The sequence below is a fragment of the Takifugu flavidus genome, chromosome 6 (assembly GCF_003711565.1).
Source record: "Takifugu flavidus isolate HTHZ2018 chromosome 6, ASM371156v2, whole genome shotgun sequence".
Taxonomy (NCBI): domain Eukaryota; kingdom Metazoa; phylum Chordata; class Actinopteri; order Tetraodontiformes; family Tetraodontidae; genus Takifugu; species Takifugu flavidus.
In genome coordinates this window covers 16528589-16542304 of record NC_079525.1, presented here as the reverse complement: position 1 = coordinate 16542304, position 13716 = coordinate 16528589, and the positions used below count along the sequence as shown (strand labels likewise).

Genomic DNA, 13716 nt, shown 5'->3' with positions numbered 1-13716 from the left:
GTACCGGCAGGCCAAATCAAAATCAAATCAAATCAATCTTTATTTATATAGCGTCTTATACAATCAAAATTGTTTCAAGGCGCTTTCCAGAATCCCAGGGCCTAACCCCAGACAAGCAACAGTGGCAAGGAAAAACTCCCCTTTAACAGGAAGAAACCTTGAGCAGGACCAGGCTCATGTAGGGGGACCCTCCTGCTGATGGCCGACTGGGTAAAGAGAGAGGAGAGGAGAAGGAGAGGAGAAGGAGGGGGAAGAGGAGAGGAGAGGAGAGGGGAGGAGAAGGAGAAGGAGAAGGAGGAGGAGAGGAGAGGAGAGGAGAGGAGAGGAGAGGAGAGGAGAGGAGAGGAGAGGAGAGGCACAGAGCACAGAAACACACACAAAAATACACTATACAATGGGTCAGCGGGGCCGGAGGTCATCATGCAGCTCCGAAGGCGGCGATACCTGTAAATAAATAGAGTGGGGGGGGGGGGGGTGAAACTACACAGGAATCATCATAACTAGTCTGCTTGATGAGGAGGAGGAAAGGAGAGGAAAGGAGAGGAGAGGAAACCATGACCCAGTGGGGTGACAGAGGCCTGTCAGGTGATCATGTTTCCGGACCCCGGCAGCCTCGGCCTATAACAGCATAGCTAAGATGTGACCTACAGAGTAGATGACCCCCTAAGTATGATAATTTGTCTATCTATGATAGTAACTGGAACTACAGAATTAGTAACAATAAGCTTTTTCAAAGAGGTAGGTTTTAAGTCTGATCTTAAAAGTAGCGATGGAGTCAGCCTCCCGTACCTGGACAGGGAGCTGGTTCCATAGCAGGGGGGCCTGGTTGGTAAAAAGCTCGGCCCACCATTCTACTCCTAGAAACTCTGGGGACCACAAGTAGACCAGCATTCTGAGAGCGGAGCGGTCTATTGGGCTGATAAGGTATCACTAGCTCCTCCAGGTAGGATGGAGCTAGGCCTCTGAGGACCTTGTAGGTCAAAAGAAGGGTTTTAAAAATTATTCTAAATTTAACGGGCAGCCAATGAAGCGACGCCATTACAGGAGTTATGTGATCTCTTTTGTCAATACCTGTCAGAACTCTGGCTGCAGCATTTTGGATCAACTGGAGGCTTCTTAAAGAGTTGTTTGGACACCCTGATAATAAAGAATTACAATAGTCCAGCCTGGAAGTAACAAATGCATGAATTAACTTTTCAGCATCATGCTGCGTCAGTAGCTTCCTGATCTTTGTGATGTTCCTCAGGTGAAAAAAGACACTTCTAGAGACTAATTTAATGTGTAAGTTGAAGGAGAGATTTTGATCAAAAGTTACTCCTAGATTCCTCACAGAGAGACTAGATGTTAATGAGATACCATCTAGAGTGATCATATGATCTAATCTATCCCTGAGAGGTTCAGGACCAAACACCATGACCTCAGTTTTTCCTGAGATAAGGAGTAGGAAATTTGAAGACATCCAGGACTTTATGTCTTTAAGACAGGTCTGGAGCTTCACTAACTTCTCTGTCATCTCTGGTTTCATGGATAAATAAAGCTGAGTGTCATCAGCATAACAATGAAAATTTATCCCATGCTGCCGAATAATGTTCCCTAAGGGAAACGTGTACAAGGTGAAGAGGATTGGTCCAAGTACAGAACCTTAAGGAACCCCATGACTAACCCTACTGTATGAGGAGGGAACACCATGGACATGAGCAAACTGGTATCTATCAGATAAATATGATCTAAACCAGTCTAGTGTTGCCCCTTTAATGCTAATCACATGTTCCAGTCTATGTAACAGGATGCTGTGATCAACTGTATCAAAAGCAGCACTGAGGTCCAGCAGAACCAGCATAGAGACCCGTCCATGATCTGAAGCTATAAGATCATTAGTAACTTTAAGAAGTGCTGTTTCTGTGCTGTGATGAGCTCTAAAGCCTGACTGAAACATCTCAAGCAGGCTGTTTCTCTGCAGGTGCTCCAGTAACTGAGTTACCACAACCTTCTCAAGAACTTTAGAGATAAAAGGAAGGTTGGATATCGGCCTATAATTTGCTAATACGTCAGGATCCAGTGATGGTTTTTTAAGCAACGGCTTAATCACTGCCACCTTGTAGGACCGGGGTACATAACCTGACACTAAAGAACCATTGATTTGGTCCAGGATAGAACTGCCTATCAATGGTAAAATATCCTTCAATAGGTGTGTTGGGATGGGATCTAAAAGACATGTGGTGGACTTGGATTTCTGAATTAGCGATGACGCCACAGAAAAATATATACGGGTGAAGGAGTTTAAGGGCTCGTTGGAGACCCTGTATGTTCCCACAGTCAGCACATCTGGTGATGGTCCAGTTGTTGGGATGGCCTGGTTAGCTTTCTCTCTGATAGCTAGAACTTTATCAGTGAAGAAGCTCATGACGTCTTCACCAGTAAGGGAAGAAGGGATACGCGGATCTAAAACACTGTGACTCTTAGTTAATTTGGCCACAGTGCTAAAAAGAAACCTGGGGTTGCTCTTATTTTCCTCAATTAAAGAAGAAAAATAAGCTGTTCTTGCCTTACGGAGGGCCTTTTTATAAACTAATAGACAGTCTTTCCAGGCTACATGATAGCTGTCTATTTTACAAGAATGCCACTTCCTTTCCAGTCTTCGCACTTTCTGCTTGAGGGTCCTGATATGTGAATTATACCAGGGGGCACACCTCCTCTGATTTACTATTTTCTTTTTCAGAGGGGCAACAGAATCAAGCGTGATTCTCAGTGAGGTTACTGCACCTTCCGCAATAGAGTCAACCTCAGCAGGGCTAAGATTATAATGATTTACCCCTGGGGAAACACACGGTGGTACTGGGATTAGCACAGGGATCACTTCCTTAAACTTAGCTACAGCATTATCTGAAAGACATCTGCTATAGTAAGACTGTTCTGAGGATAGAAGAATCCTTAATCATAAATGTGAAAGTGATCAAAGAATGGTCTGACAAGAGTGGGTTCTGAGGGAACACTGACACATGTTCTACCTCAACACCATAAGTCAGAACTAAATCTAGGGTGTGGTTGAAGTTATGAGTTGGTTGCTTTATCTGCTGGAGGAAACCAACTGACTCAAGTAATGAAATGAAGCCATTTCTAAAGCTGTCATTTACAACGTCTGCATGGATATTAAAGTCTCCAATGATAATGACTTTATCTGTTCTAAGGACCAAATCAGATAAGAAATCAGAGAACTCAGACAGGAACTCTGAATGTGGCCCAGCAGGGGGCCGATATACAACTACAAACAGAAGTGGCTTTTCTGCCTTCCAGTTCAGATGGGTGATGCCAAGAGTCAGGCTTTCAAATGAACTGGAGCCATATTTTGGTCTAGGATTAATTAATAACTTGGAGTGATAGATTGCTGCCACTCCCCCTCCTTGACCAGTAACACGAGGAATATGATAATTAAGATGGGTAGGAGGAGTAGTAGCCAAGCGGAGTGCAGCTACGGCGGTCCCAAGGCAAAGACCAAAGATGGGAAGAGTTCGGTAAGGCCATGGAGAACGACTTCTGGACGGCTTTGAAAAGGTTCTGGACCACCATCTGGCGTCTGAGGAAGGGGAAGCAGTGCACTGTGAACACTGTGTATAGTGGCGATGGTGTGCTGCTGACCTCAACTCGGGATGTTGTGGATCGGTGGAAGGAATACTTCGAGGACCTCCTCAATCCCACCAACACGCCTTCCAGTGAGGAAGTAGGGCCTGGGGACCTGGAGATGGGCTCTCATATCTCCGGGGCTGAAGTTGCCGATGTAGTCAAAAAATTCCTCGGTGGCAAGGCCCCGGGGGTGGATGAAATCCGCCCGGAGTTCCTTGGATGTTGTAGGGCTGTCATGGTTGACTCGACTCTGCAACATCGTGTGGACATCGGGGGCGATGCCACTGGATTGGCAGACCGGGGTGTTAGTCCCTCTTTTTAAGAAGGGGGACCGGAGGGTGACATTGTAGAATCTTCTTTGAAACAATACACAGAAAATCTATGCTGTAAACTAAGCTACTGCTGGTCCAACAAAATATCAGTGTGCGTGACCTTTTTTGGGCCAGACAGTGTATATTGTCTCCATATATTCTAGGTAATAGTAAATGCTTCGGCAAAGAAAAAAAAATCAGTGCTATGGTAATGACGCTCAGCTATGCTGAGAGAGAGACATCAGGCATCTTTTAGTGACATCACTTCTTAGATTACCTTCAATTACTGTTCCTTGTTTGGACAAAATGAGGTCATTGTATTTAGTCCCAAACTCCCTTATAATAAATTAGCTAAAATTATAAATTAAAATTAAAATTATCACAGATGGATGGCTGGACGGACGGACGGACGGATGGACGGACAGACAGACAGACAAACAGACTGAGGCAGTGTAGGCTGCTGTACCTTTAAAAATATATATTGTTGTGATAACCAATCATAAGCTAGAACTGATGGCTACAGGGTACTGGTTGAAGATCTAGATAGAAAGTAGTAAAATGAAAGATGAATGAAGAAAGCTGCAACACTGCGTGCAAGAGAGAGTTATGTAATTCCTTGTGATAGATGGAAGATGGTGGAAAGATGTGGGGGGAGATCGGTGTAGTAAGAGAGGATGACTCATGATCACCAAAATATACTTTAACATTTTTAGATCAATTGACACAAATGTTTGAAAATCTTGTGACAAAGGTGGCATCTTTTACATTTATAGGACCATTTCTGTGTGCATAGGAGCATATTAACATCAAATAGAGATGCATCCACCAATAATGGCTGGAGGTGTGCCAAGTAGGAGGTTGTCCGGCAATGATACTTACAATCGTTCTTTCCATGTTTCTGCCACCTAAGATCACAGGGGCCCATCTTTCCGGTGTACTCACTGAGCTGTCTATTTGCATCCTGGATAGTTGCTCTGACACAGATCCACTGCCTCCCTCTTGTTCTTTGGTGCAGAACCTCAGGTTGCTGGGCTTGGTGCAGAATCCCCCATGCAATGTAATGAGCCTTCTGGTCTTTATGTCACTGGCGTCTAACTCCTCCTTCTGCCAGCTTCTAGGAGTAGAATGGGGGGCCGAGCATGAAAAAGCTTATTGTTACTAATTCTGTAGTTCCAGTTACTATCATAGACAGACAGATTATCATACTTAGGGGGTCGTCTAATCATTAGGTTAACATCTTAGCTATGCTGTTATAGGCCAAGGCTGCCGGGGTCCGGAAACATGATCACCTGACAGGCCTCTGTCACCCCACTGGGTCATGTTTCTGTGCTCTGTGCCTCTCCTCTCCTCTCCTCTCCTCCTCTCCTCTCCTCTACCTCCCCTTCACTCTACTTCTCCTCTCCTCTACCCCTCTCCTCTCCTCTCCTCTCCTCTCCTCTCCTCTCCTCTCCTACCTATTCTATCCTCTACCTGTCCTCCCCCTTCTCCTCTCTCTTTACCCAGCCGGCCATCAGCAGGAGGGTCCCCCTACATGAGCCTGGTCCTGCTCAAGGTTTCTTCCTGTTAAAGGGGAGTTTTTCCTTGCCACTGTTGCTTGTCTGGGGTCAGGCCCTGGGATTCTGGAAAGCGCCTTGAAACAATTTTGATTGTATAAGACGCTATATAAATAAAGATTGATTTGATTTATTACAGCTGCTGTTTAGTGGAGTTTTCATGACTTGCCTGATTCATTGGAGGTATTTGGCTCTGGCAACTCTACAAATCGGCCATTTTCCTGTTAGATCCCACATTTTAGCTGTTCTCAATATTTGTCATGTTCCTAAGGAACAATCTTAGGAGTTGTTTTCAATTGACTCATTGAGTTCAAAAGAAAGATCCTCAGTGTCCTGTTGACCTTTTACACTCTAAAACTCTCCAGAATCCATGTGTGACGCACTCTGTCATGGGCTATCTTCTATATCAATCCAGGCAGTGTACACATTTGTCCATTTGGCCTTGCAGTGTTGAATGACTGCTCTGTCTACCAGTAGTTGGTGGTTAGCACCTCTAGTGTGCCTCCTGATTCCCTTCTGTCCTAAACTCGAGTATTGAGCCATATGCCTGCTAATCTTGACTGCAATGATTCTGCTATGCAGTTTATCAGCTGTTAGATGGGTATCATTACCCCTTTGTCTGTATTTTGTGGGATCAGGACTGACTTTCCTTCAGTATATCACACCAAGGTGGTCTCCCTCTATTAGCAACCGGTTCCAATGTGCTGCAAAATTTTGGCAGATGTCAGGACCTGGTGCTGTCCAGCTCTCCATACTGAAGTCCTTTTCTTGAATGTTTGCCCCTGTGATGATAGTTGGTTCCTGGTAAGGGAGCTTGCTGTAGTATGCTATCACAAACACTGAAACAGGTATTTTTAATTCATAAATAATTCATTCATTCATAGATACTTTAAATTCATAAAAATACAGGTCTTGTGTTGTAAACTAGGGATTAGTAAAGACTGTGATTCAGTTAATTCAGATCCATCCATCCATCCGTTAGTGGTGTAGAAACTAAAACAACCTACATATTAATATAATGATAAACCTGCACATATGAAATGGAAAGGGGAATTCAAGTCATTTAATTATTTCTTAATGGTATAATACGTATATATACACCATGACTTTGCAAGCCGGCAGGAACACAGCAGAAAACTACCATCCACTGCATCCGCAGTACCACTTAAAAGCTGCCTGATGTAGGACTTGATGTCAGACATAATGACTGCAAGTGGTCACAGAAATGAACCATCTTCTCAGATCAAAGAAAGTGAAGCAACATTCATGGAAATAAAGATGCTGGGTAGCTAGTGATACACAATAGACATACAATCACATGTTCAACCTTTTCTAGAGAAGGTTGTGGTGACTCAGTTACTGGAACACCTGCAGAGAAACAGTCTGTTTGAGATGTTTCAGTCGGGCTTTAGAGCTCATCACAGCACAGAAACAGCACTTCTTAAACTTACTAATGATCTTCTTATAGCTTCAGATCATGGACGGGTCTCTATGCTGTTCTGCTGGACCTCAGTGCTGCTTTTGATACAGTTGATCACAGCATCCTGTTACAGAGACTGGAACATGTGATTGGCATTAAAGGGACAGCACTAGACTGGTTTAGATCATATTTATCTGATAGATACCAGTTTGCTCATGTCCATGGCGTTCCCTCTTCATACAGTAAGGTTAGCCATGGAGTTCCTCAAGGTTCTGTACTTGGACCAATCCTCTTCACCTTGTACATGCTTCCCTTAGGGAACATTTTTCGGCAGCATGGGATAAATTTTCATTGTTATGCTGATGACACTCAGCTTTATTTATCCATGAAACCAGAGGAGACAGAGAAGTTAGTGAAGCTCCAGAACTGTCTTAAAGACATAAAGTCCTGGATGTCTTCAAATTTCCTCCTCCTTAACTCAGGAAAAACTGAGGTCATGGTGTTTGGTCCTGAACCTCTCAGGGATAGATTAGATCACATGATCACTCTAGATGGTATCTCATTAACATCTAGTCTCTCTGTGAGGAATCTAGGAGTAGCTTTTGATCAAAATCTCTCCTTCAACTGAAGTGCCTTTTTTCACCTGAGGAACATCACAAGGATTAGAAAACTACTGACCCACCATGATGCTGAAAAGTTAGTCCATGCATTTGTTACTTCCTGGCTGGACTATTGTAATTCTTTATTATCAGGGTGTCCAAACTCCTCTTTAAGAAGCCTCCAGGTGATCCAAAATGCTGCAGCCAGAGTTCTGACAGGTATTGACAAAAGAGATCACATTACTCCTGTACTTACTTAAATTTAGAATAATTTTTAAAACTCTTCTTTTGACCTACAAGGTTTTCAGAGGCCTAGCTCCATCCTACCTGGAGGAGCTAGTGACACCTTACCAGCCCAATAGATCGCTCCACTCTCAGAATGCTGGTCTACTTGTGGTTCCCAGAGTTTCTAGGAGTAGAATGGGGGGGCAAGCATTTAGCTACCAGGCCCCCCTGCTATGGAACCAGCTCCCTGTCCAGGTACGGGAGGCGGACTCCTACTTTTAAGATTAGGCTTAAAACCTACCTCTTCGGAGCTGCATAATGACCTCCGGCCCCGCTGAAGTGATTGTATATCGTATTTTTGTGTGTGTTTCTGTGCTCTGTGCCTCTCCTCTCCTCTCCTCTCCTCTCCTCTCCTCTCCTCTCTCTCCTCTCCTCTCCTCTCCTCTCCTCCTCTCCTCTCCCCCTCCTTCTCCTTTTCCTCCCCCTCTCCTCTCCCTTCCTCTCCTCTTTCCCCTCCTCCTCCTTCTCCTTCTCCTCTCCTCTCCTCTACCTCCCCTTCACTCTACTTCTCCTCTCCTCTACCCCTCTCCTCTCCTCTCCTCTCCTCTACTCCTCTCCTCTCCTCTCCTACCTATTCTATCCTCTACCTGTCCTCCCCCTTCTCTTCTCTCTTTACCCAGCCGGCAATCAGCAGGAGGGTCCCCCTACATGAGCCTGGTCCTGCTCAAGGTTTCTTCCTGTTAAAGGGGAGTTTGTCCTTGCCATTGTTGCTTGTCTGGGGTTAGGCCCTGGGATTCTGGAAAGCGCCTAGAAAAAATTCTGATTGTAAAAGACGCTATATAAATAAGGATTGATTGATTGATTGACTTATTGGTTGATTGATTTAAGACAAAAAAATAGTACAGCCAAAGTACTATCAACATCACAATAGTCCTTGGTTTTTGTCCTTAAGGTGCAATTATCTTCTTTCTGCTTGGATAAAGAATCATTTTATAGAAAACACTTTGATTGAGGCAAAAACACCCCTCAGCTGTGCCATAATATGATGGCTTGTCTTGATGTATTGCTTGAATAAGTATTATCATTGTCTGTTTCTATAGCACGCAAACTGCATCACATTCCTTGTCCTCTGAACATAGAAAACCAATGAAGAACTGAGATGAGATGCTTTTTTTAGAACATGTAACTCCCCATCTTTTGCTGGTTTCTATAAATAAACTTCACTTGCTTTTAAGACTCCTCTACACACACACACACACACACACACACACACACACATTGTTTTACAGACTAAACCAGAGTCGAAGGGATCATGTTGCTTAGCAACCACAGACTGACTTTGTAGGTTATGTATTTGGCTGATGAATGGAAGGGAATGAAATGGCGTTACACAAATTCTATTATAAGGCATACTGATACCCCTAATATTCATCCTTCATAGGCAGTAATTAGCTCTTGGTAATTGCTGTATTATTTTTTGAAAGTAAAATATCTTTATACAGCTTTAGCAGCAATAACGTAATAAAGGATAATAAGGTGATACCTGCCAAAAATCCAATAATTTTTTCATGTTAAACAGACTGGACAACAATAAAATGTTGTTACATGGATACAGTAATGTTTTAGCATTATTTTGGCATTTCCTTATATTTAAATGTTGGAAAACCGAATTCAACAGAAACATAAATGCAGACTCGGCATACAAGTGCCAATAAACATCATGTTGTGCAGCTCTCAAAGGCAGAATCACCAAACAATAAAATCGGGGGGAAAGGCCGAGGGGTAGTTAGAAGTCAAGAGAAATAGAATGTTTTCACAGAAGTCTGAGACATTCAAGGAAAACACAGAAAGCAGATAAATAAATAAATAAATCACGGACGGGCGGGCGGGCGGACGGACGGACAGACGGACAGACAGACAGATAACTTGATAGATTTGAGACACTGTGACTGAATGTCTGCTGTTTGTAAAGTGTGTTTTTGCATGCAATATACATAAAATGTGAATATTCCCATTTTTAAAGTTACCATGTTTGTGATTGTTCTTCCAATGAGCACACACTGTGGTGGACACACTGTTCCCCTGCATGCGACCACTCCCTTGAATCTATGATTGGACAACTCGGAGCACTTCAGAAGCCTCGGATTGGTTAATATTGCAAAGCCTGTTGCTGGGCTGTTTCCATGGAGATGACCAGCACTATCGTCTCTCTTCAGTGTGAAAAGTAGAGGCAAAAAAAGGGAGAGACAGGTAGAGTGGAGGGATAATTGAAAAAGGGGATAGATTAGATTTGAGAAGGTAGGAAATGAGCACGATGGTGTCTGACTCACTGTGAGTAAGAGTGTGTCTGTGTTTCACAGAACATCATTGAGGCTGTAACAGCATGTAAAAATGCCAGTGGAAAGTGATTCAATGATAAATGAAATGTACAGACATACAGTCTTACCTGTATGTTCTAAGAGCACTGTCACAATACTTCAGCCCAGTGAAGCAGAAATTTCCTTTACCAGTTGTTAGTGAAGTAATCCAAAACAACACAGTACTAAAGGCCATGAATTTTAGCTCTAGCAGCGGTCTAGTAGAAACAGCAATGCACTAATATCAGGAGACAAAGCCCACAAATTGTCAGATAATTAAGCCTTCTTCATGAAAGTATAATAGACTATTGGTGTGTCCTTTGATGCAACTTGGTGAACAAAATTGGGGGGGTAAACAGTGATATCATAGACTTTTCAGTTAATGTTTTCTTTTTATGGGTGATCTTTTTTTAAATTCTTCATCCTGCGTCAGCCCACCAGATCCCTACACCTAGGAATGTGTAATGGCCATGCACTATGCACAGCCATATGGTGGCTGGAAATGGAGGCAAGAGAGGTCTTTTGATGAACTAATAAATAGGTGACATAGGACTGCAGATAATGGTCAGACTCTGCAGAAAAGGGGAAAAAATGTAATATGCAGGATCGCACATGAAATGGTTGTTGACATAATTCCCAAACCATGCTTGCATTTATCTTATTTGTTTCAACTATTCTTAAACAATGATATTAGATGATAACCTAACTGCAATAAAACTACACAAGATAAAAACATTAACTTTTAAAAAAACAAAACAAAAAAAACCCAACAGTTTATTAGGCTGCATTTAAGATACAGTTGAACCTAAGGCATTCTCATATCTCTCCAAAAGGTTTTTGATTGGGCTTTAGTCAAGCCTTTGGCTGGGCTCTTCAAGGGCACTCAAGGAATCGCTCCTGAGACATTCCTAATTCTGTTTCACGGTCGTTGGCGGTGAACAGGTGAACAATGCAATCTGATGTCCTGAATTGTATTTCTTGAATTTTCAGCTTTTGCTTAACCCTGACCAGCCAATGAAAAACTCCTCCACATTATGATGGTGTGCCACCGTGATCTGTGCCTGGCGGTCAATGCATAGTTAGAAATAAGGTGTACAGTATCCCCCTTTCAATCCGAGAACCGCTTCCCCACTGTCTCTATCAATATTGTAGCACATTGCTCCCTCTGCTGTGGGACTGATAAAACTACTTCTTGGAATATGTTTTGCTCAGGAGCGCCCCGATGATGGATAAAGCGTTAGATGTTTGGGTGGGTGGCACATGCAGTTTCAAAGGAGTCGAGTGTTTTATGACCCCCCCCCCCCGTTTTAATAATTTGTGCATGCTGTAGACAGCCCAACTCACAATAAGTGAATAAATAAATGCTATTTAAAACTTGCAGCAGGTTACTGCTTCTCTAAATCTGTTAAGTCCCCCCCGAATGTATTAAAGTATCCAATTTAAGCAGAAATTCAATTTCATAAAACAGAATCATTTCCTGTCCCATTTAAATATGTCTGATTGATTTGTTTGCAGCTGAGCTCCAGACTGTCTGTTGATTTTATTTGTGGAACCTAATATATAAGTCAGAATTGATTTCAGACATTATGGCATAACCGTGAAGTAAGGATTTTTGTTACTTCACTTCCACACTTTTTAAAAGCAGGAAGCTAAGATGATTTGACATTGACCACTCCAAAGAAAAGCACTTTGCCCATTAACATTACAGGGCAATGCTTAGGACAGGTTTTTAAAATGAATGCTTTGAATCATAGAGGTGTGAAAAGTGCTGAAAAGGCAACAAACCAAGTATGATGTTCAGATCACACAGCTATGCTGCTAACCTCAGTTTTTTAACCTATGCTTAGGTGTGGAATAGCAACCAAAATACAAGCCAGGGTGTGGATAATTGGAGCAGTTTCTGCACTGAAGACTGTTTTAAACACACTCTGTAATAGTAAAGTAAAAAGTAGCAGCCAGTCTTGGAGAAGACCATCTGAGGAGTATGTTGACACTGCGACCAACTATATTGCCATCTGCAGAAAAACCAAAACCCCTGGATGGCATCTAAAGTATGCATGTTATCCCCAGGCCCGAGATGACGCATACAGAGGAGACAAGGCTGCTCTCTGCTTAGTAAGATCTGCAGTCTTGAAAACAACACATGTTGGAAAAATCCAGAAAGAACTCTGTAACACGGGCAATGCCTTAACTGGCTAGAACTAATTTTTGCTTCGTTTGAGCCATCATTGGGGCCTTTAAGAAGATAAGCTCAACTTCAGTGCTTAAGGTTTGTGTTGATGAGTTGGTAGCTGTACTAGATGATATCTAAAACATCTTCCTCTGTTAAGACACAGTCCATCAGCTGTATCCTATTTAAAAGACTATAATTCCATTAATTTGACCTAAATAGGGATTCAATATTGGATATATCAGTTTGCAACCACTTCACTGAAGAATGTGATCTCCACTACCATGCACACTGTGCTCACCCACCTGGAACAAACACCAACGGCAGAATTCTTTAGGTCACTTCAGCTCATCCTACAGAGAGTGATGGGGGAAGTTCCAACATTAGTCTCTGAATTCTTGACCTTACTGTTAAGAAGGCTGAAGCCAGAAACCGGACCCAAGTCACAGACTATTCAAAGGTTTTTTGTTTTTTTTTAAATGGAGACGGCAGTACACAGGCGAGCAAGGCGATCAGAAGGGCAGTAATCTGGAAACTGCAAAATAAAACAAGACAAAAATGAGGTAAAATATCAAGTTTCTGGGAGTCAAAATAGACAATTTGTTTCCTAACCTTCCCACCACATTTTACAGAGGTGGCATTTCAACATGGTTTGCATGCTGCAGCGAGGTTGACAAAATGCCCCAAGAGGGTGAATGGAGCCTCCCTTCCCTCAGTATTGGAGATATTCCTGAAGCATTGCAGGAACAGAGCTATAGACATTGTGAGAGTCTCTTTCCACTCTCTCAAAGCCCTCTTCCAGTGGCTACCCTCTGAGAAACGGTACCACATAAAGTGCTCCACCAGCAGGCTAATAAACAGTTACCTGCCACTGTCAAGCTATTCAACTGCCCAATGTTTAATTGAACTGTTCAAACTGGCTAATTTGCACTATATATTAATTCTGTCTGTCTTACTACATTTATTCAACTTACCTATACTCGGCTTAAATCAAGCTTTTATTCATTTTTTAAATTTACAATATCCAGTGTAGGTGATCCTTTCATTTGTTAGATTGAAAGATTTAATAATTTAAGGTACATTCACCTGACAGGCCTCTGTCACCCCACTGGGTCATGGTTTCCTCTCCTCTCCTCTCCTCCTCCTCATCAAGCAGACTAGTTATGCTGATTCCTGTGTAGTTTTTCTGCTTCTCTCCCCCCCCCCCCCCAATTCATTTACAGGTATCGCCGCCTTCGGAGCTGCATGATGACCTCCGGCCCCGCTGACCCGTTGTATAATGTATTTTTGTGTGTGTTTCTGTGCCTCTCCTCTCCTCTCCTCTCCTCTCCTCTCCTCTCCTCTCCTCTCCTCTCCTCTCCTCTCCTCTCCTCTCTTCTCCTCTCCTCTCCTCTCCTCTCCTCTCCTCTCCTCTCCTCTCCTCTCCTCTCCTCTCCTCTCCTCTCCTCTCCTCTCCTCTC

At 43.0% G+C, this 13716-nt stretch overlaps 1 long non-coding RNA gene across 1 annotated transcript; it reads right to left on the bottom strand.

Moving 5' to 3' along the window:
* Positions 1–22: 22 nt before the first annotated feature.
* Positions 23–4998, bottom strand: LOC130528059 (uncharacterized). Its single transcript, XR_008951194.1, has 2 exons — positions 4812–4998; positions 23–444 (listed from the first exon to the last, which is right to left on the bottom strand). It is a non-coding gene; the product is annotated as an uncharacterized LOC130528059 (long non-coding RNA).
* Positions 4999–13716: the final 8718 nt, after the last annotated feature.